Source organism: Schistocerca gregaria, chromosome 1 (genome assembly GCF_023897955.1).
Source record: "Schistocerca gregaria isolate iqSchGreg1 chromosome 1, iqSchGreg1.2, whole genome shotgun sequence".
NCBI lineage: Eukaryota > Metazoa > Arthropoda > Insecta > Orthoptera > Acrididae > Schistocerca > Schistocerca gregaria.
This window is the reverse complement of record NC_064920.1, coordinates 53,351,817-53,375,332: the sequence shown is the minus strand read 5'-3', so window position 1 is coordinate 53,375,332 and position 23,516 is coordinate 53,351,817. Positions and strand designations below refer to the sequence as shown.

General features: G+C 47.4%; 1 non-coding gene across 1 annotated transcript; it reads left to right on the top strand.

Moving 5' to 3' along the window:
- The first annotated feature begins 6,946 nt into the window (after window positions 1-6,946).
- On the top strand, window positions 6,947-7,019 carry Trnat-agu (transfer RNA threonine (anticodon AGU)). The gene has a single exon. It is a non-coding gene; the product is annotated as a tRNA-Thr (tRNA).
- The last annotated feature ends 16,497 nt before the right edge of the window (window positions 7,020-23,516 follow it).

Here is a 23,516-nt window from a genome sequence, read left to right as displayed (position 1 = left end):
TGATGAGATGATATGTGTCTTGGTTGGGAAGTTGCTGTCTAAGACCGGTGGCTACGTCGTCAAAAATGGAACACTCGTAGATCACATGATCCGGAGTTCCAATCTCAGCCCCACAGTCACACGAGGGGGTTGGCCTTTTCCCGAACCGGCACAGATATGCCGGATACGGTCCATGACCTGTGAGGAAGTGCAGCAGTCCCTTGCTGGGTTGAAAGTGAGAGAGCTGTAATCTTTCTTTAACATTTGGAAGCAGCTGGTGTGTCCTTCTACCTGTTTCCTCCCTATCCCACAGTTCCTGCCACAATTCTTCCCCTCTCCGCTTAATTGCAAACTTGTCCCCCACCCTCACCCCAAGAATTTGGTCAGTTTTTTCAATTTCCCCTTTTTTCACCCAGTACCACGCCGCTTGCTCTCTGATTTTTATATCTAGGCGGCATATCCCCATGAGTACCAATAAAGCTACACCAGTTGATGTTCTGTATGCTCCAATTGATCGTAACAGCATGTTCCGCTGCACCCTCCTCACAGCCAAGGCAGGCATGACCCTCGTGAGCCTGTGTGCCCAGACTCCGGATCCGTAACCCACGATGGATGCGAGTATGGTATTATGGTACAGTTTGATGAGATGCGGGGGAAGATGAAATCTTCTGTGCCCAATCATGATGAGGTTATTTAGGGCCTCAAGTGATCTTTGTGTGGCTGTTTCGATGTGTTGTGAAAAGCTCCACTTTTCGTCAATGACGACGCCCAGATACCGGGCTTCCTTCCGCCGAATAACTGGTGTTCCCGCGATTCTCACTGTCGGGTTCCTGGCCAATTGGCCTTTCAGCAGTAGATATAGTGACTTGTTGGGCGCAATCTTCATTTTAGCCCTTTGGCACCATTGTGACAGGACTGTTAATGACCTATCGATTTTGGGTTCAAGGTCCTCGCGGCTCCGGCCGCCCACCAACAGAAGGAGGTCGTCAGCGTAGGCTATCGCCTCTAGCACATCTTCACAGCTCTCCAAGCTCTCCAGGAGAGGCTCCATATTAAGGTCCCAAAAGAGTGGCCCCAGGACAGAGCCCTGTGGACACCCCTTTGTGATCTTCTTTCCAACTCTCCCGCTAGGGGACGATAGCCAGACCTCCCTTCCCATACAATAGCTCCTAATACAGCCGTATAGCAGCCCTGGACACTCCTTCTCCCGTAAACAGGAGAAGAGCGAAGGCCACCACAGGTTGTCAAAGGCGCCACTGATGTCCACCATGATGCCAACTATGTACTTGTGTGGCGACGACCCACAGACCTCGGCCGCCAGGGCAATTGCGTCAGACGCAGATCGCCCCGCGCAAAAGCCGAACTGCCTGTCGCTCATCCCACACAGCACTCTGTGTGCTGCCAATCTGTCAGCCAGAAACCTCTCTAACAATTTACCTAACAGGTCCAACAGACATATTGGCCTGTAGGACTTCACTGCTGTAGGATCCTTGTCATGTCCTTTCTTAATGATCACTACATTTGCTTGTTTCCAGATGGACGGAAACGTTCCAAGACGCAGTGCCTCATTGTAAATTCTTGTCAGAGGGGCTACCAGTTGAGGTGCAAGGTATTGCACCACCTCTGCTATAATGCCGTCTGGTCCTGGGGCTTTTCCTTTCTTTAACGCCTTTATTTGAGCTGCTACTTCATCTTCTGAGAATGGGTAGACCATCCCATTGTTTTGATAGTCTTCCTCCACTGCTTGCCTAATTAGGCGTTGTTCTTCTGTGTCTTCCTCCTCCCTGTCGTCCGGGAGCAAGGACCGGAGTAGAACCTCAGCGGTTTCCCGCCAAGATCCCGTCATCCGATTCCCATCCCTGACTGTGGAGAGCACCATTGGCGATCGTATTTTTTCGCGCACAATCTTGTAAGGGATGCCCCAGGGATCTATAGCCAGTTGGCTTTGAACATATTTTTCCCAGCTTTGGAGCCTGACTGCTCTCAGTTCCTTCTGGAATTGCTCTTTTGCATCCCTATAGATTTGCAGCCATCGCTGTTTTTCTTCCCAGACGACACTTCGCTGGTAATACCTCCTCGCCCTCCTGACAGACTGGCGCATCTGTCCAAGTTCAGCAGACCATGGTGACGGAGAAGCCGCCACGGCCCTTCTCCTGGTGGGTACAGCAGCCTTTACCGCCCTTGTAAGTGCGTCCACCAGCTCTTCGGCGTGTTTGTTGACATCCTCATCTCCTTCTGGCCATGTCGGTATGTCCAACTCTCCTGCAAGGCGCTCCCAGTTTGTTTTGTTGTAGTTTAATTGCACCTCCCACCCTATGTCCCAGTGGCACTCTTCATTCGTGATCATGAAGGTGATTAGATTATGATCACTGGTAGTGATCCTATCTTTGACCATCCAGCCCTGTATATTTGCAGCTATATTTGCTGTCATCAGTGTGACATCTATGTTAGTTCCATCGCCTCCACCACCAGAGTAGGTAGGAGGGTTGCCAGGTCTGTTTGCAACTACGAGTTGTAGCGACATGATGGTCTCTTCTAATTTCCCACCTCTCTCATCTCGAGTGCCACTGTGCCACAGGGGGGATTTGGCGTTAACGTCGGCTACCACCACAACTTTTCGGCCTCTCAATATTGTAGAGAGTCGCGAGAGCTGATCAAGATATACTTCAATCTCGGTGCCGTACTGGAAGTACATGTTCACCAGATATATGACACCAATTGGTGACTGAAGCTCTACAACATTGCAATGGTCGTCTGAGAGGTGTGAGAGAACTGTGATCCGCAATGACTTATTGATCACCCCGATGGTGGCCTTTGGATCCTCTCCAAAGCTTACCACCTGCCAGGTTGTGGTAGAAAAAGCTATATTCCCTGCAAGAGAGTATGGTTCCTGTAGACAAAGCACATCAAGGCTCGTCTCCTCCACCACCTTCCGAAGTTCCTGCATGACCAATCTGCTATTGTGAGCATTTAACTGTCCAATATGTATTTTCCTAGTCACGGGAAATAGGTGTGAACATATGATTCTGGAAAGGTCTTCCTCCAGTCATATGCGATCCTTCCATTTGATAGGACTGATTGATTGTAGATTTCATTGAGATCAAATGTCTCGTTTCGTCGTTCAAAAACCTTTTTCACTAGGTCACGCAGGGCGCCAAAGTCGGTAGGGAGATTCATAGTCTTTAACTGCTCTCTATCAACAGCCTCCATGGCCGAGAAGGTGACTTTCCTTCCATATTGGTGTCCCACTCGCACAAGGTGTCTTAGTGCTGTGGTCAGGACAGCCGGCTCCTCCAGGCGGGACAATTGCAATGAGAACTCCAAGTTAGGATAAATCCTGACTGGATCAATCACCTGTTTGACCGGTGATTGTCCTAAGTCCGTTTTGGTGCTGCTAATTGAATTGTCCTGCACTGGCGGGTCTGGTTTAGAGACACCTTTCATGAAGATTGGTCGGCCCACTACAGGATGCTTACCGTAAGGTGCCTGGTTTTCTGGCGATCGATTTCCCCGGCAAGACCGAGAGGGAGCAGTCTCATGTTCCTGTGAGTCCGTCTGGACACACGCATCTATCATTTTCTTTTTTCCGATCTTGCCCTCTGCCATTTGTGCTAAGAACTGCTTGAACATGGCAGCCCTTGCCGCATCCCTTCGCTTCTTGCACGGGGATTTATGTTTAGGCATCCTGGGTGCCGATATGGACTCAGCCATAATCGGTCCTTGAGATCAGGCGCTGCTCCAGCATCCTGTAGGTCGGGCAATTTCGACCAGTTGCATTACACGTCTTTTTCCCCCTTCTTGTGCAGGGAATGCAGATTGCTGTTTTGGAGCAACTTTTCTTGACATGATCTTCAGCTCCACACCTGGAGCAAGCCGGCTTCCATTCACAGTACTTATAAATGTGATCGAGATCTCCGCAATTATGACAGCGAGGTACCACCAAGAAGTCTCGCACGTTTATTGCATGAAAGCCAACATAGATCTTACCCAAGGTAGTGAGCTTTTTCCACATGTTCCCAGTTACTTCAGCCACATGGTGAACAACGTCTCTCTCTCTTGGCCCCGTTTTGAACTTTAGTTTGAATTCGTTTTTGAATTCCTCTGCATTGATTTCGTCAAAATTTTGCTTCCTTATAGTTTCACATAGGTCATTATTTTCAAATGTCACAGGAACATCATACATTATAACCAATGGGTTTTTCTTTTTCGGTGGTTCACACTTTACTGCTTTGCACAACTTTTGATTATTCAGTATTTTGTTCCTGTCCTCTTCTGTCGCCACATCAACTATAACAACATTTTTTGTGGCCTTAACTTTGTTTACTTTGATTTTGTCTTTTATAGGATTTACCATAGTCGTAAAGATCTCTTGAACCTTTTTGGTGTCTTGACCAGGCAAGGGTCTTAAAAAGACAGCCGTGTCCGGTCTTTGTGACACTTTGGCAATCGTTTCCTTCGTCGTTTTTGGTGCGGTCTGGGCCGCCACACCAGCCCATGACTTAGTTGGCTGTTTTCGCAGCCTTTCATTCTCCTTTTGTAATTCCTCAACTCGCCCCTCAAGCTTCGCGTGAGCGATAGCCCATGAGGCGAGTTCATTCTTGATTGTCATTATTGCAGCGTGGCTTATTTTGCCATTTTTAATACTAGATTCCAGGAACTGCGTAATCCTTAAGTGCCTTTCAGTAATTCCTTCCTCTGCCTGCCCCGGGCCCCCTTGTGGGGAGGGAACAGAAAGCATCGAAGCTCGCGAGAGCGCACACGAATCGCTTGTCTCTTCGTCAGCCATATTTGTAGACAAGCGAAAAAATGTTTGGGAGCCCGTCTCTTGCCCCGGACCGGCTCCTCTGGCATGGGGTGGGACTTCTTGCAGCTCGCCCACCGACCTCGCCCCAAGGTCAAGGGCCCTCTCGAACTGCCGGGTTCAGCGCGCCGTTGCCAGCGCACTGGTCCCCGTCGACGGCTCCGTCATCGGCGATTTTACGCGACGCTCCTCGGCAACTGCACCCCGCACTCCGGAGAGGCGGATGCCCCTCTCGCCCTTCGCCGCCAACTAGCCAGAGTTTCCACCTTTCGGCCAAGGACCCACTCCTACTCAGGTGGCGGGTCGGTCCCCCAGACGTTCGGCGGTCTGGACCCAGTTAACCTGGCCCAGGCGATGTCACCACCTCCTGGGTTTGGCGGAACACGCCCCGGTTATCCAGGGGCGCGGCGAAGCACCCTTGCCGACTCGCGCCGCGATCCCACGCCGACGAACGAAGTCGCCGGCATGCAGAGCCCCTGCAGGTCTGGGCCCTGCGAACAAAAGGGACTGATGTTCGTTCCTCGACACAGCTCCCCCTGTGCCACGCACCCTTCGCTTTCGCATTGGGTTGGGTCGCAGCTCTTCCTTTTGTCGCAAGGCACACCCGGGCAAGCCCGAGAATGCCAAGCTTAACGTCTGGCACCACTTGAAGGCGGAAAGAGCCACTTGAGAAGGAGAGGCTATATATGACGCATCACTTCCCCTGTGGGCACGTCCGATTGGAAGCGATACGCCCCAGTGCGAACGTCTGTGTCTTACGGCGCGCAGGCGCGGACTGGCCCACGCCAAAACGCACCGCGAGACACAGGTCCCACGCCAGACAGATCCCACGCCACGCATTTGCCAAAGCGGTACAGCATAAGGTGGGACGAGGCAGTCTGAATTACATTTTATAGATGAATTTCTCACATATCTCAGAGCCTCTCGCGGTCGTCGTCGTCGTCGTTGTCGTCGTCGTCGTCGTCGTCGTCGTCGCCGCCGCCGCTTCTGCAGAAGTAGAAAATGGCCATGGTAGCAAATGCGGCGAGGGACGCCCTGACTTCGATTCCGAATGCACAAAGTGTGTGGTCTTGTTTCGCAGTCTATATTTGGTCGGTCTCGTAAGAGGTTGAATGTAAGGTTTGGGTGGGAAAGAGCAAGGGGCAGCGGCTGTGTGGAACCAAAACACTATTCCTCAGGGGTGTGAGCGTTACGAGATGAGTCGTATACAAGTTATACTTGGTCGCGAGTGACCGTGTGGCCCAATGGATAAGGCGTCGTACTTCGGATCTGAAGATTACAGGTTCGAATGCTGTCACGCTCGGTTTTTTTCCAGTTCTGAAAAAGAAACATACCGTTTTAATGTAGCAATTGAGCAGTACGAAACCGTCTGAATGTTTCTGTTGACCATTTTCTGCTTGGAGATACTCTTGAGCTTGAAACACACACAACAAGACCGGTGTTAACTAGCGAAATGGTCGGCAGAGTGCCGTCACCGCCAGTTTTGACTGGCACTTGCACATCTAAAACAACGTCGGAAAGTAACTCGTTCGGCTTTTGAGTCACATCAAGTATGTGTGTTAATTTTGACGCCACTAGCTCTGCAGGTTGTCATGCAATTCCTTTACCTCTCAGAAATGATTATGAAATAAAAGTGAAGTACGTGACGAGTGTGACGTTAGGAAAACATTAGGCAGCATGGAGAGATTCTGTATGGGACCACCCAACCCAAACGAGTACTGTGTGACGTGCTAACCCGCAGGTATTCACCGAGGCAGCAGGCTAGCTCAATCGGTAGAGCATGATATTCTTAATCCCAGAGTCTAGGGTCCGAGCCCCACGCTGGGCGGAACGGAATTTTGTTCCGCTGCAGATGTAAATTACCGTTTTTCTGATTAACGTGATGTAATGGAAATAGCAACTTTTAACTTTGCCTACGTCGCAGTCAGTCGCAAGAAAACTGTATTTGAAGGTAAAGGTGATTTTGTAGACATGTGTGAAAGACATGTTCTGAAATGCAAGTGTTGTTGTTTGGAGAGCACATCGGTTACGTGTCAGATGTGTAGCCAAGCAGTAATGGATCGCCATAGCTGCAAATAGTAGTCGGTAATATGAAGTGTTGTCAGCTCAAGTCTGATGACCCAGACGACCGTAAGGACGAAGTACGCAAGAGTACCGCTAGGTCGCTCCTCTTTAGCTCAGTGGTAGAGCACTGGTCTAGTAAACCAGAGGTCGTGAGTTCCCAACCTCAGAGGAGGAAGACGAAATTTGGAAATCAGTTGCGCGTCGTGGCCGTATAGCAAACAGTATCTGTGATGACGAACAATTAGCGACAAGCGTTTTATTAAGAATTACGCTCAGATGTGATTAAGGCGAATGGCGCAGATAAAGCATTTGCCAAAGCGGTACAGCATAAGGTGGGACGAGGCAGTCTGAATTACATTTTATAGATGAATTTCTCACATATCTCAGAGCCTCTTTCGGTCGTCGTCGTCGTCGTCGTCGTCGTCGTCGTCGTCGTCGTCGTCGCCGCCGCTTCTGCAGAAGTAGCAAATGGCCATGGTAGCAAATGCGGCGAGGGACGCCCTGCCTTCGACTCCGAATTCACAAAGTGTGTGGTCCTGTTTCCCAGTCTATATTTGGTCGGTCTCGTAAGAGGTTGAATGTAAGGTTTGGGTGGGAAAGAGCAAGGGGCAGCGGCTGTGTGGAACGAAAACACTATTCCTCAGGGGTGTGAGCGTTACGAGATGAGTCGTATACAAGTTATACTTGGTCGCTAGTGACCGTGTGGCCGAATGGATAAGGCGTCGGACTTCGGATCTGAAGATTGCAGTTTCGAATGCTGTCATGCTCGGTTTTTTCCAGTTCTGAAAAAGAAACATACCGTTTTAATGTAGCAATTGAGCAGTACGAAACCGTCTGAATGTTTCTGTTGACTATTTTCTGCTTGGAGATGCTCTTGAGCTTGAAACACACACAACAAGACCGGTGTTAACTAGCGAAATGGTCGGCAGAGTGCCGTCACCGCGAGGTTTGACTGGCACTTGCACATCTAAAACAACGTCGGAAAGTAACTCGTTCGGCTTTTGAGTCACATCAAGTATGTGTGTTAATTTTGACGACACTAGCTCTGCAGGTTGTAATGCAATTCCTTTACCTCTCAGAAATGATTATGAAATAAAAGTGAAGTACGTGACGAGTGTGACGTTAGGAAAACATTAGGCAGCATGGAGAGATTCTGTATGGGACCACAAAACCCAAACGAGTACTGTGTGACGTGCTAACCCGCAGGTATTCACCGAGGCAGCCGGCTAGCTCAGTCGGTAGAGCATGATATTCTTAATCCCAGGTTCGAGGGTTCGAGCCCCACGCTGGGCGTAACCGAGTTTTGTTCCGCTGCAGATGTAAATTACCGTTTTTCTGATTAACGTGATGTAATGGAAACAGCAACTTTTAACTTTGCCTACGTCTCTGTCAGTCGCATGAAAACTGTATTTGAAGGTAAAGGTGATTTTGTAGACATGTGTGAAAGACATGTTCTGAAATGCAAGTGTTGTTGTTTGGAGAGCACATCGGTTACGTGTCAGATGTGTAGCCAAGCAGTAATGGATCGCCATAGCGGCAAATTGAAGTCGGTAATATGAAGTGTTGTCACCTCAAGTCTGATGATCCAGACGACCGTAAGGATGAAGTACGCAATAGTACCGCTAATCCGCGCCTCTTTAGCTCAGTGGTAGAGCACTGGTCTAGTAAACCAGGGGCCGTGAGATCCCATCCTCAGAGGAGGAAGACGAATTTTGTAAATCAGTTGCGCGTCGTGGCCGTATAGCAAACAGTATCTGTGATGACGAACAATTAGCAACAAGCGTTTTATTAAGAATTACGCTCAGATGTGATTAAGGCGAATGGCGCAGATAAAGCAATTGCCAAAGCGGTACAGCATAAGGTGGGACGAGGCAGTCTGAATTACATTTTACAGATGAGTTTCTCACATATCTCAGAGCCTCTCGCGGTCGTCGTCGTCGTCGTCGTCGTCGATGCCGCCGCCGCTTCTGCAGAAGTAGCAAATGGCCATGGTAGCAAATGCGGCGAGGGACGCCCTGCCTTCGATTCCGAATGCACAAAGTGTGTGGTCTTGTTTCCCAGTCTATATTTGGTCGGTCTCGTAAGAGGTTGAATGTAACGTTTGGGTGGGAAAGAGCAAGGGGCAGCGGCTGTGTGGAACGAAAACACTATTCCTCAGGGGTGTGAGCGTTACGAGATGAGTCGTATACATGTTAGACTTGGTCGTTAGTGACCGTGTGGCCGAATGGATAAGGCGTCGGACTTGGGATCTGAAGATTACAGGTTCGAATGCTGTGACGCTCGGTTTTTTTCCAGTTCTGAAAAAGAAACATACCGTTTTAATGTAGCAATTGAGCAGTACGAAACCGTCTGAATGTTTCTGTTGAGCATTTTCTGCTTGGAGATGCTCTTGAGCTTGAAACACACACAACAAGACCGGTGTTAACTAGCGAAATGGTCGGCAGAGTGCCGTCACCGCGAGTTTTGACTGGCACTTGCACATCTAAAACAACGTCGGAAAGTAACTCGTTCGGCTTTTGAGTCACATCACGTATGTGTGTTAATTTTGACGCCACTAGCTCGGCAAGTTGCCATGCAATTCCTTTACCTCTCAGAAATGATTATGTAATAAAAGTGAAGTACGTGACGAGTGTGACGTTAGGAAAACATTAGGCAGCATGGAGAGATTCTGTATGGGACCACAAAACCCAAACGAGTACTGTGTGACGTGCTAACCCGCAGGTATTGACCGAGGCAGCCGGCTAGCTCAGTCGGTAGAGCATGATATTCTTAATCCCAGGGTCGGGGGTTCGAGCCCCACGCTGGGCGGAACCGAATTTAGTTCCGCTGCAGATGTAAATTATAGTTTTTCTGATTAACGTGATGTAATGGAAATAGCAACTTTTAACTTTGCCTACGTCTCTGTCAGTCGCAAGAAAACTGAATTTGAAGGTAAAGGTGATTTTGTAGACATGTGTGAAAGACATGTTCTGAAATGCAAGTGTTGTTGTTTGGAGAGCACATCAGTTACCTGTCAGATGTGTAGCCAAGCAGTAATGGATCGCCATAGCTGCAAATAGTAGTCGGTAATATGAAGTGTTGTCAGCTCAAGTCTCATGACCCAGACGACCGTAAGGACGAAGTACGCAAGAGTACCGCTGGGCCGCGCCTCTTTAGCTCAGTGGTAGAGCACTGGTCTAGTAAACCAGGGGTCGTGAGTTCCCAACCTCAGAGGAGGAAGACGAATTTTGGAAATCAGTTGCGCGTCGTGGCCGTATGGCAAACAGTATCTGTGATGACGAACAATTAGCGACAAGCGTTTTATTAAGAATTACGCTCAGATGTGATTAAGGCGAATGGCGCAGATAAAGCATTTGCCAAAGCGGTACAGCATAAGGTGGGACGAGGCAGTCTGAATTACATTTTATAGATGAATTTCTCACATATCTCAGAGCCTCTCGTGGTCGTCGTCGTCGTCGTTGTCGTCGTCGTCGTCGTCGTCGTCGTCGTCGCCGCCGCCGCTTCTGCAGAAGTAGAAAATGGCCATGGTAGCAAATGCGGCGAGGGACGCCCTGCCTTCGATTCCGAATGCACAAAGTGTGTGGTCTTGTTTCCCAGTCTATATTTGGTCGGTCTCGTAAGAGGTTGAATGTAAGGTTTGGGTGGGAAAGAGCAAGGGGCAGCGGCTGTGTGGAAACAAAACACTATTCCTCAGGGGTGTGAGCGTTACGAGATGAGTCGTATACAAGTTATACTTGGTCGCTAGTGACCGTGTGGCCGAATGGATAAGGCGTCGTACTTCGGATCTGAAGATTACAGGTTCGAATGCTGTCACGCTCGGTTTTTTTCCAGTTCTGAAAAAGAAACATACCGTTTTAATGTAGCAATTGAGCAGTACGAAACCGTCTGAATGTTTCTGTTGACCATTTTCTGCTTGGAGATGCTCTTGAGCTTGAAACACACACAACAAGAGCGGTGTTAACTAGCGAAATGGTCGGCAGAGTGCCGTCACCGCGAGTTTTGACTGGCACTTACACATCTAAAACAACGTCGGAAAGTAACTCGTTCGGCTTTTGAGTCACATCAAGTATGTGTGTTAATTTTGACGCCACTAGCTCTGCAGGTTGTCATGCAATTCCTTTACCTCTCAGAAATGATTATGAAATAAAAGTGATGTACGTGACGAGTGTGACGTTAGGAAAACATTAGGCAGCATGGAGAGATTCTGTACGGGACCACCCAACCCAAACGAGTACTGTGTGACGTGCTAACCCGCAGGTATTCTCCAAGGAAGCCGGCTAGCTCAGTCGGTAGAGCATGATATTCTTAATCCCAGGGTCGGGGGTTCGAGCCCCACGCTGGGCGGAACCGAATTTAGTTCCGCTGCAGATGTAAATTATAGTTTTTCTGATTAACGTGATGTAATGGAAACAGCAACTTTTAACTTTGCCTACATCTCTTTCAGTCGCATGAAAACTGTATTTGAAGGTAAAGGTGATTTTGTAGACATGTGTGAAAGACATGTTCTGAAATGCAAGTGTTGTTGTTTGGAGAGCACATCAGTTACGTGTCAGATGTGTAGCCAAGCAGTAATGGATCGCCATAGCGGCAAATAGAAGTCGGTAATATGAAGTGTTGTCAGCTCAAGTCTGATGACCCAGACGACCGTAAGGACGAAGTACGCAATAGTACCGCTAGGTCGCGCCTCTTTAGCTCAGTGGTAGAGCACTGGTCTAGTAAACCAGGGGTCGTGAGTTCCCATCCTCAGAGGAGGAAGACGAATTCTGGAAATCAGTTGCGCGTCGTGGCCGTATAGCAAACAGTATCTGTGATGACGAACAATTAGCGACAAGCGTTTTATTAAGAATTACGCTCAGATGTGATTAAGGCGAATGGCGCAGATAAAGCATTTGCCAAAGCGGTACAGCATAAGGTGGGACGAGGCAGTCTGAATTACATTTTATAGATGAATTTCTCACATATCTCGAAGCCTCTCACGGTCGTCGTCGTCGTCGTCGTCGTCGTCGTCGTCGTCGTCGTCGTCGCCGCCGCCGCTTCTGCAGAAGTAGCAAATGGCCATGGTAGCAAATGCGGCGAGGGACGCCCTGCCTTCGATTCCGAATGCACAAAGTGTGTGGTCTTGTTTCCCAGTCTATATTTGGTCGGTCTCGTAAGAGGTTGAATGTAACGTTTGGGTGGGAAAGAGCAAGGGGCAGCGGCTGTGTGGAACGAAAACACTATTCCTCAGGGGTGTGAGCGTTACGAGATGAGTCGTATACAAGTTATACTTGGTCGCTAGTGACCGTGTGGCCGAATGGATATAGTTCCCCTTGAGACGCGACAGCGATCGGACGTGCCGTGTATTCGATCTTGCCTTTACCCTCGGGTTGTGAATATTTACCTTCTGTGTGTGACGTTTCTTTGCCTTCTGTTTTTCGTTGTTTCTTTGCCTTAGTGTTTGTCTTGTGTCTTGCGTTGTATTGCGGCTTTTGCCGCATTAATTAAGTATTATGGCTTCCCGGTTGTTTCCGCGGAAGTGTACTCTCAGTTTTCAGTTTAACAAGGCTACCAGGAATGTCCAACCGACATCGTTGGAAATTCACGAATGGATTGTGGACACGATTGGCATTACATCGGACCAGGTACATACGGCGTATTTTGATACAGAATTATACTGCTTTTTTGTGAAATTGTTGAACCCGGTTTTGCTGGATAAGATATTACTTAAACATGGTGAGAAAGTGTCGTTCCGTCATAGGGATGGTTCTGTTAGCAGTGTTACTGTCTCAAATGCTGAAATTACGTATACCACAGTTCGGGTTTATAATTTACCCCCTGAAGTTGACAACAGCTATCTTAAGGAAGCTTTGTTTGGTTATGGTACTGTTCGGTCAATTCGAAATGAACGTCGGTCTGCACAACATAAGCTGCAATGTTATAATGGTGTCAGATCAGTTGAAATGCATATTAAGTCTAATATACCGTCCCATCTGATTGTATGTGGTTATCGTGTACATCTTACTTATGAGGGGCAGCTTGGTACATGTTTCCTATGTAATGAACATGGTCATGTTCGAGCTAATTGCCCTAAGCGGGTATTTGTGCTTAAAAATGGCCTAGCACAGCGCCGCACATTAACGGTTGCCGATCGTGTGCCAGCAGCTTCCTCCACTGTTTCCTATATGCCTCCTGCAGTAGCTTCTTCACAACAGGTGTCACCCTCCCCTGATGCAGGTTTTCCTCCGCTACCTACTCGCCCAGACGTATCGGCTGCTCCTATACCGATTCCGTCTGTTTCCAACAACAAACGCCGTCGTGCTAGTGATACCGGTAGCACTGATGACGAAGCTGCTGTTTCGCAGCCGGTTTGCGAATCTCATGAGAGAATTCCAGAATCTCCCATGCCTGTTTCGGATTCTGTTCCCGCTGTGTCTCCTGCTTTGCTTGATGACGTCAAACTTGCTGCCATGCCGTCGGCGCAAGAGCCACAATATTCGGTCGAGGTGTTGTTGACATCCCCACCGCCACAGGCATCACAACATGTTGACGACACTTCGGTGGAGACGGCTGTTTGTCGGAAAACCGCTCCTAGACCTGCGCGCTCCGCATCAGCAGACTCCAAACCTATCTTACCACCTCCTACACTTCCAAAACCTACACATTCTGAAACCGGTGCCGATGTTCCTGATGCAGTTTTCCCCTTGATGGTTACTCCTTCTGACTCCTCTCGCCCTGCTAATCCTTCGGACGCTTTGGTTGACGTGCCTGATCTCGAACCCCCCACTCCGCCTGCTCTTGAATCTGGTCTACATCAGATACGTCGTCGGGTGAAAGTGCCCCCCAATCTCCACACGGTGCGGAAGAAACATAAGCATGCGAAGGACGACTCTGATTCCGTTGATTCTGGACAATCACCCTCTGCGATGTCTGATGTTGATGATATGGATGTAGTTGCTTCTAGTGTGGTGTAATTTGGGTTCATTTCCCATTTTTGGTAGATGTTGCTGGCGTACACGTTTATTACCTTAAATATAAATAGCATTCAAACTTCTCTGAAGTTAGCGTCTCTGCAGCAGTTTATTTATGACTCTGCAGCTGATATTGTTTTCCTGCAGGAAGTCTCCGTTGCACACCTGTTTGTTCCTGGTTTTCGCACTATTATAAATTTTGCACCTGAGTTTTCTGCAGGTACTGCTTTCCTAATTCGTGACGGTATCCCCGTTACCGAAATTGAGCTTTTAGACTCGGGACGGGGCATTGGTTGTCGGTTATTTGACACGACCTTGGTTAACATTTACGCCCCCTCTGGTTTTAGCAAGCGGCAGGAAAGGTCTCGTTTTTATAAAGAGGATCTGATTTACCTTTTACGAAAAAATCCTGCGACCTTGATATTGGGCGGCGACTTTAATTGTGTGTTACAAGCTAAAGACCAATCCCCTCATTTTAATTATTGTTTCGAGCTACATTCTCTTGTACGTCAATTACGACTACGCGATGCGTGGGAGGTTAAACACCCCACCTTAGTTAAATTGACATTTTTTACTCCCACCTCAAGTAGTCGACTTGACCGATTGTATATTTCTGATCCCCTTAGTGTTTCTGTTTTAGATGTAGATGTTATTCCAGCCAGTTTTACGGATCATTGTGCCCTTGCTGTTATAATTAATTTGGAGCGTCAACCTCTTAAACTTTATAGGCCGCTGTGGAAATTAAATGTCTCCTTGCTCGATGACCCTGACATCGAACCTCTAATACAGACGGCGTGGGACATTTGTTTACGTTCTCTGCGATACTATCCGTCTAAGCTTCACTGGTGGATCCACTGTGTGAAGCCAAAACTACGTCGCACTTTAATGTCCTACAGTTGTAATAGAGCGCGAGATCAGAAACTGACTTTTGAGTATTACTATTCGGTGCTTCGCGAACTTTATGATAATTCTACAATGACATGTGCCCACCTTTCTGAGATTCGGAAAATTAAGGCCAAGCTTCTTAGTATTAAGCGGCTTCAGATGGAAGGATTGAAGATTAAATCTAAACCACCGTCCACGTTAGCACATGAAATGACTTCTATGTACCATCTGTTTCGTCACCATAAGAACCGTCGACGTGTATTGATTGACGGCCTTATGGCAGCTGATGGTCGCCGGCTTACCTTACAGAATCAAATAACCCATGAAATTACCTGCTACTATGAGACGTTATATACTGCGGCTGATTCTGATCCGATTGATGTTGACGAGATTTTAACTGCTATCCCATCAGTTTTAACAGAGGACCATAATGCGAAATTTTTAGCTCGTTTTACTGCAGACGAAATTTCAGCTTTCATTGCTTGTTCAGCATCTCACAAATCTCCTGGTCCTGATGGCCTACCTAAGGAGTTTTTTATTCGCTTTTGGCCTATTATAGGGCCTGTTTTTACGGATATTGTGAATGAAATCTTGAATGGTGGCACAATTCCAGCCGATTTCAAGAGAGGTACGGTTGTCCTGATACCTAAATTTGCTGGTTTGAAGACAGCTAGTGACTTTCGTCCTTTAACCCTTTTAAATTTTGACTATAAGACGGCCGCTAGGGCTGTTAATGCACGTCTATCCCTTTTGCTTACACCTGTGATACCTCCTTGTCAAAGCTGCTTTCCAGGGCGCTCCATATTGACGTCTCTGGCGGGGTATCGTGATGTCGTGTCGATTGTCGCTGTCACCAATATTTCCTGTGCGCTTTTATTTGTTGATGTTAGTAAGGCTTTTGATCGTGTGTCCCATTCATTTTTAGAGCTTCTGCTGCGCCGGCTCGGTTTTAATGAACAGGCGCTGCTGGTACTTAAGAATATGACGACTGGCATTTCTGCTAAGATTGACATTAATGGCCAGCTAACAAAGGTCATTGATATTCAACGTGGCTTCCCGCAAGGTAGTCCTTTATCCATGACCCTTTATGCTCTCTCCCTTCAACCACTCCTCACACGTCTCAACTCGACACTTCGTGGTCTTACGATCTCTGGGGTTACCCAGACGGCAACAGCTTATGCTGATGATTTGGTTGTTTTGCTTCGTTCCACCACAGAAGTGCCGCAGTTGAAAATGGAACTCGATAAATTTTCTGCGGCCTCAGGTTCTCGTATCAATCCCCGTACAAGCAAGCTCCTGAATTTGCGGGGCTTTGAACGTGTGGTTGTTCCGTGGGTTACAGCTGTTGAACACCATACACATTTAGGTATCTATTTTGAACGTTGTCCTCTTCGGATGGCTGAAAAAAATTGGCAAGTGGCCATTTCCAAGCTGCAAGGTGTTTTATTAGAACACTCATGGCGTTCGATACCGCTACTGCAGGAAAAAGCGTGTATTAGACATTTATGTTTTATGTAAAGTATATTACGTTGCTCAGTTGTTTCCGCTTCCCCGAATGCAGGGTGCAAAAATGGTCCAGCTTATTAACAGATATATTTGGCGGGGGCATATTTTTAAATTACGTCGTGATGTTCTTACGAAGCCGCGTCTTGAGGGCGGCTTGTCGTTCACCGATGTCCGTGTCAAGGCTGCTGCCCTTTATGTTAAGCGAACCCTCCATCTTTTATTATCTGAGTCCCCGACTGTTACTTCGCGATTATTCCATGTCGTTCGTCCTGCGAGCTTGTCACCGCCCATTAACGTTGGGCCTCTAAATGCGAAGCTACGGCATGTTCGGGACTTCTACATTGAGATTAGTTACCTAGATCTCCATTTACAACGTCGTCCTGTTATTACTACGCTAACCCTGCTTGACAAATGGCCCCGGTCTTCTTCTTCCAACCTGATTGTTTTGCATTATCCCAGTTTTAATTGGCGTAACATATGGACGAATATTAGCTTACCCGTTCATTCAGCAACTGTTGCCTCCCTATGGTATAAGGTAATTAATCAGCTGATTCTTACGAACGAACGCCTTCATCGTATAGGTTTATGTGTCTCTCCGCTTTGTCAAACGTGTGGTTGTGTTGATACACTCCAACACCGATTTACCTGCGCTGACCGTCATCGCATGTGGCACTGGCTGCGCCAACAATTGGCTTTACTCACCAGGAGCTCCGAATCGGCATTTAAGATTGATATTCTCTGCTGGCCGGACAGGTTTTTTATCCCCGGACCAAGAACAACACAGTTATGTGGCTTCTTGGCCGTTACATTTTTGCAGTGGTTGATGATCATGGTATTACCGATTTTATTTCGTTTACTGGTTACATGCTTCATGAGTACTGGACGCAAAAGTCTTTCCCACACCTTAAGAGGGACTTTGCGAATATGCTTACTATTGTTTTCGAAAAGCAGGGAGTTGGTTAAGTTTCAATTTCTATTGATCGCTCCTGCGCCTGAATCATTAATGGAACCGGTATAGGGGCATACTGACCTAACTTCATGACAAGGAAGACATTCTCGCTAGTTCTTAGGTACAATCTTGGCAGGAAGGCAAAATAACTGTTTGGATAGACAACGCTTCATAAGTCCCGTGTTCACATATAAGTATCATAAGACTCCGAACCAAAGACAATTACAACGTATTGGTGACACTGTCCTACGGTGCAGGGAGGAGGAGACGTTGTGGCCAGGCCTCGGGATACGACCCCTGCCCAACGCGCCTCCACCTACCTGCCCTGGGTCATTACAAAGGAAAAAAAAAAAATGGATAAGGCGTCGGACTTCGGATCTGAAGATTACTGCTTCGAATGCTGTCACGCTCGGTTTTTTTCCAGTTTGAAAAAGAAACATACCGTTTTAATGTAGCAATTGAGCAGTACGAAACAATCTGAATGTTTCTGTTGAGCATTTTCTGCTTGGAGATGCTCTTGAGCTTGAAACACACACAACAAGACCGGTGTTAACTAGCGAAATGGTCGCCAGAGTGCCGTCACGGCGAGTTTTGACTGGCACTTGCACATCTAAAACAACGTCGGAAAGTAACTCGTTCGGCTTTTGAGTCACATCAAGTATGTGTGTTAATTTTGACGCCACTAGCTCTGCAGGTTGTCATGCAATTCCTTTACCTCTCAGAAATGATTATGAAATAAAAGTGAAGTACGTGACGAGTGTCACGTTAGGAAAACATTAGGCAGCATGGAGAGATTCTGTATGGGACCACCCAACCCAAACGAGTACTGTGTGACGTGCTAACCCGCAGGTATTCACCGAGGCAGCCGGCAAGCTCAGTCGGTAGAGCATGATATTCTTAATCCCAGGGTCGAGGGTTCGACCCCCACGCTGGGCGGAACCGAATTTTGTTCCGCTGCAGATGTAAATTACCGTTTTTCTGATTAACGTGATGTAATGGAAATAGCAACTTTTAACTTTGCCTACGTCTCTGTCAGTCGCAAGAAAACTGTATTTGAAGGTAAAGGTGATTTTGTAGACATGTGTGAAAGACATGTTCTGCAATGCAAATGTTGTTGTTTGGAGAGCACATCGGTTACGTGTCAGATGTGTAGCCAAGCAGTAATGGATCGCCATAGCTGCAAATAGTAGTCGGTAATATGAAGTGTTGTCAGCTCATGTCTGATGACCGAGACGACCGTAAGGACGAAGTACGCAAGAATACCGCTAGGCCGCGCCTCTTTAGCTCAGTGGTAGAGCACTGGTCTAGTAAACCAGGGGTCGTGAGTTACCATCCTCAGAGGAGGAAGACGAATTTTGGAAAGCAGTTGCGCGTCGTGGCCGTATAGCAAACAGTATCTGTGATGACGAACAATTAGCGACAAGCGTTTTATTAAGAATTACGCTCAGATGTGATTAAGGCGAATGGCGCGGATAAAGCATTTGCCAAAGCGGTACAGCATAAGGTGAGACGAGGCAGTCTGAATTACAATTTATAGATGAATTTCTCACATATCTCAGAGCCTCTCGCTGTCGTCGTCGTCGTCGTCGTCGTCGTCGTCGTCGTCGTCGTCGCCGCCGCCGCTTCTGCAGAAGTAGCAAATGGCCATGGTAGCAAATGCGGCGAGGGACGCCCTGCCTTCGATTCCGAATGCACAAAGTGTGTGGTCTTGTTTCCCAGTCTATATTTGGTCGGTCTCGTAAGAGGTTGAATGTAACGTTTGGGTGGGAAAGAGCAAGGGGCAGCGGCTGTGTGGAACGAAAACATTATTCCTCAGGGGTGTGAGCGTTACGAGATGAGTCGTATACAAGTTATACTTGGTCGCTAGTGACCGTGTGGCCGAATTGATAAGGCGTCGGACTTCGTATCTGTAGATTACAGGTTCGAATGCTGTCACGCTCGTTTTTTTTTCCAGTTCTGAAAAAGAAACATACCGTCTTAATGTAGCAACTGAGCAGTACGAAACAGTCTGCATGTTTCTGTTGACCATTTTCTGCTTGGAGATGTTCTTGAGCTTGAAACACACACAACAAGACCGGTGTTAACTAGTGAAATGGTCGGCAGAGTGCCGTCACCGCGAGTTTTGACTAGCACTTGCACATCTAGAACAACGTCGGAAAGTAACTCGTTCGGCTTTTGAGTCACATCAAGTATGTGTGTTAATTTTGACGCCACTAGCTCTGCAGGTTGTTATGCAATTCCTTTACCTCTCAGAAATGATTATGAAATAAAAGTGAAGTACCTGACGAGTGTGACGTTAGGAAAACATTAGGCAGCATGGAGAGATTCTGTATGGGACCACCCAACCCAAACGAGTACTGTGTGACGTGCTAGTTCGGCAGGTGTTCACCGAGGCAGCCGGCTAGCTCAGTCGGTAGAGCATGTTATTCTTAATCCCAGGGTCGAGGGTTCGAGCCGCACGCTGGGCGAAACGGAATTTTGTTCCGCTGCAGATGAAAATTAGCGTTTTTCTGATTAACGTGATGTAATGGAAATAGCAACTTTTAACTTTGCCTACGTCTCTGTCAGTCGCAAGAAAACTGTATTTGAAGGTAAAGGTGATATTGTAGACATGTGTGAAAGACATGTTCTGAAATGCAAGTGTTGTTGTTTGGAATGCACATCGGTTACGTGTCAGATGTGTAGCCAAGCAGTAATGGATCGCCATAGCTGCAAATAGTAGTCGGTAATATGAAGTGTTGTCAGCTCAAGTCTGATGATCCAGACGACCGTAAGGAGGAAGTACGCAAGAGTACCGCTAGGCCGCGCCTTTTTAGCTCAGTGGTAGAGCACTGGTCTAGTAAACCAGGGGTCGTGAGTTCCCATCCTCAGAGGAGGAAGACGAATTTTGGAAATCAGTTGCGCGTCGTGGCCGTATAGCAAACAGTATCTGTGATGACGAACAATTAGCGACAAGCGTTTTATTAAGAATTACGCTCAGATGTGATTAAGGCGAATGGCGCAGATAAAGCATTTGCCAAAGCGGTACAGCATAAGGTGGGACGAGGCAGTCTTAATTACATTTTACAGATGAATTTCTCACATATCTCAGAGCCTCTCGCGGTCGTCGTCGTCGTCGTCGTCGTCGTCGTCGTCGTCGATGCCGCCGCCGCTTCTGCAGAAGTAGCAAATGGCCATGGTAGCAAATGCGGCGAGGGACGCCCTGCCTTCGATTCCGAATGCACAATGTATGTGGTCTTGTTTCCCAGTCCATATTTGGTCGGTCTCGTAAGAGGTTGAATGTAAGGTTTGGGTGGGAAAGAGCAAGGGGCAGCGGCTGTGTGGAACGAAAACATTATTCCTCAGGGGTGTGAGCGTTACGAGATGAGTCGTATACAAGTTATACTTGGTCGCTAGTGACCGTGTGGCCGAATGGATAAGGCGTCGGACTTCGGATCTGTAGATTACAGGTTCGAATGCTGTCTCGCTCGGTTTTTTTTCCAGTTCTGAAAAAGAAACATACCGTTTTAATGTAGCAATTGAGCAGTACGAAACCGTCTGAATGTTTCTGTTGACCATTTTCTGCTTGGAGATGCTCTTGTGCTTGAAACACACACAATAAGACCGGTGTATACTTGCGAAATGGTCGGCAGAGTGCCGTCACCGCGAGTTTTGACTGGCACTTGCACATCTAAAACAACGTCGGAAAGTAACTCGTTCGGCTTTTGAGTCACATCAAGTATGTGTGTTAATTTTGACGCCAATAGCTCTGCAGGTTGTCATGCAATTCCTTTACCTCTCAGAAATGATTATGAAATAAATGTGAAGTACCTGACGAGTGTGACTTTAGGAAAACATTAGGCAGCATGGAGAGATTCTGTATGGGACCACCCAACCCAAACGAGTACTGTGTGACGTGCTAGTTCGGCAGGTATTCACCGAGGCAGCGGGCTAGCTCAGTCGGTAGAGCATGTTATTCTTAATCCCAGGGTCGAGGGTTCTAGCCGCACGCTGGGCTAAACGGAATTTTGATCCGCTGCAGATGTAAATTACCGTTTTTCTGATTAACGTGATGTAATGGAAATAGCAACTTTTAACTTTGCCTACGTCTCTGTCAGTCGCAAGAAAACTGTATTTGAAGGTAAAGGTGATATTGTAGACATGTGTGAAAGACATGTTCTGCAATGCAAGGGTTGTTGTTTGGAGAGCACATCGGTTACGTGTCAGATGTGTAGCCAAGCAGTAATGGATCGCCATAGCTGCAAATAGTAGTCGGTAATATGAAGTGTTGTCAGCTCAAGGCTGATGATCCAGACGACCGTAAGGAGGAAGTACGCAAGGGTACCGCTAGGCCGCGTCTCTTTAGCTCAGTGGTAGAGCAATGGTCTAGTAAACCAGGGGTCGTCATTTCCCATCCTCAGAGGAGGAAGACGAATTTTGGAAACCAGTTGCGCGTCGTGGCCGTATAGCAAACAGTATCTGTGATGACGAACAATTAGGGACAAGCGTTTTATTAAGAATTACGCTCAGATGTGATTAAGGCGAATGGCGCAGATAAAGCATTTTTTTTTTTTTTTTTTAAATTTCTTTATTTCCATAAACAATGTTAATTTTACATCTAGCCCACTGCCTTATTTGATTAGTGGGCCAAGTTAGTTATACAAGGATAATTAGCAGCTAATTCTAAGTTCTATGTAGTAACTAGTTAGTATATAAGTGAACAGTAAGCAATGGGCAACATTATTGTTAGTCTACTACAAACATTTAATTTTTTAGACTAGTTACTAATCCTACAGCGTTACAGTTGTGTCAGCTAATTTATATAAACCTACTATAGAGCCTTGCTCATTGAGCTAACCCCAATGAGCGTGCCCCTGACACTGGGCAGGCCGAGATGGTAATCGCTGCAGGTTACTAATAATAATATTTAAAAACTAAGTCCTACAACTAACTTATCCTAATGTCAAGTCCGGTGCGTTGTCTGGTTTGGTAAGGCTGCACCCCACCCCCCCAGAATCCTGTGGCGCGGCGGATTCAGACTGAGGAAGTCGGCCTTTCCGCGCCTAGGCGGTTTGGGAGTAGGCTATCAACTCTATGTGTGTCCTGGTTTATCTCTTTTTTGTGCTACTATAGGTCTTTCAGGTAGTCCTTTAGGACTTTCTGAGATACCGCGTTAGCCAGTTTGTTTATGATGTCGAAAGTGTCGCGATGTCTGATTAGTCTAAAAGTGTCGTTGTGTGGTAGTTGGTCCCGCAGTACTGAGGCCACATCATTGAAAAGGGGGCACTCGTAGACTACATGGTCAGGAGTACCCTCCGGAACACCACAGTCACACGCAGGTGTCGCCTTTTTACCAAATCGACATAGATATGTCGAGTACGGTCCATGTCCAGTGAGGAAGTGGATGAGTCCCCGGGATGGATCGAAATGTGACATTTCCATCCTTTCCCTAACATCTGGTAGGAGCTCAAAGGTTCGACGCCCTGTTTCTTCGGTTTCCCACGAAAGTTGCCATAGCAGCTCCCCTTTTTTCCTAATTTCTACTTTATTTTCTGTCCTGCTGCCCAGAATTTCCTCGGTTTTTTCCAAATTCCCCTTTTTAGTCCAGTACCAAGCGGCCTGCTCCCGAATTTTGATATCCAGGGGGCAAAGCCCCATAATAACTAACAGGGCTCCTCCCGGTGTAGTTCTGTATGCCCCCACTGATCTCAGGATCATATTTCTCTGCACTCTCCTCACTGTCATGGCGGGCACCACCCTCGTGAGCCTGTGTGCCCAGACTCCGGATCCGTAACCCACTATGGATGTTAGTATACTGTTATGATAGAGTTTGATGAGATGTGGTGGAAGATGAAACCGCTTATGCCCAATGGAGATGAGGTTGTTGAGTACCTGTAAAGCTCTTTGAGTTACGGTTTCGATGTGTCTACTAAAAGTCCACCTTTCATCAATGATGATACCTAGATAGCGTGTCTCACGCCGCCGGAGAACTGGTGATCCATCTATCCTAACAGTTGGGTTACGAGCTAATTGTCCCTTTAGAAGAAGATAGGTAGACTTGGCCGGTGAAATTGTCATTTTTGTCTTGCGGCACCACAGTTGGAGTGTGTTTATTGCTCTCTCGATCTTAGGCTCTATGTCCTCTCGGCTACGGCCGCCGACCAGTAGGAGGAGATCATCTGCGTAGGCTATCACCTCCAGCACTTCGTCACTTTGTTGTAATGTATCTAGTAAGGGTTCCATGTGGATGTCCCAGAACAGCGGACCCAGTACGGAACCCTGGGGACATCCCTTGGTGATAGTTTTCCTTACTCTTGTGCTAGCAGATGATAGCCAGACCTCTCGATCTTCACAATAGCTCCTTAGACAGCCATATAGCGGCCCTGGACACTCCTTCTCCCTTAAG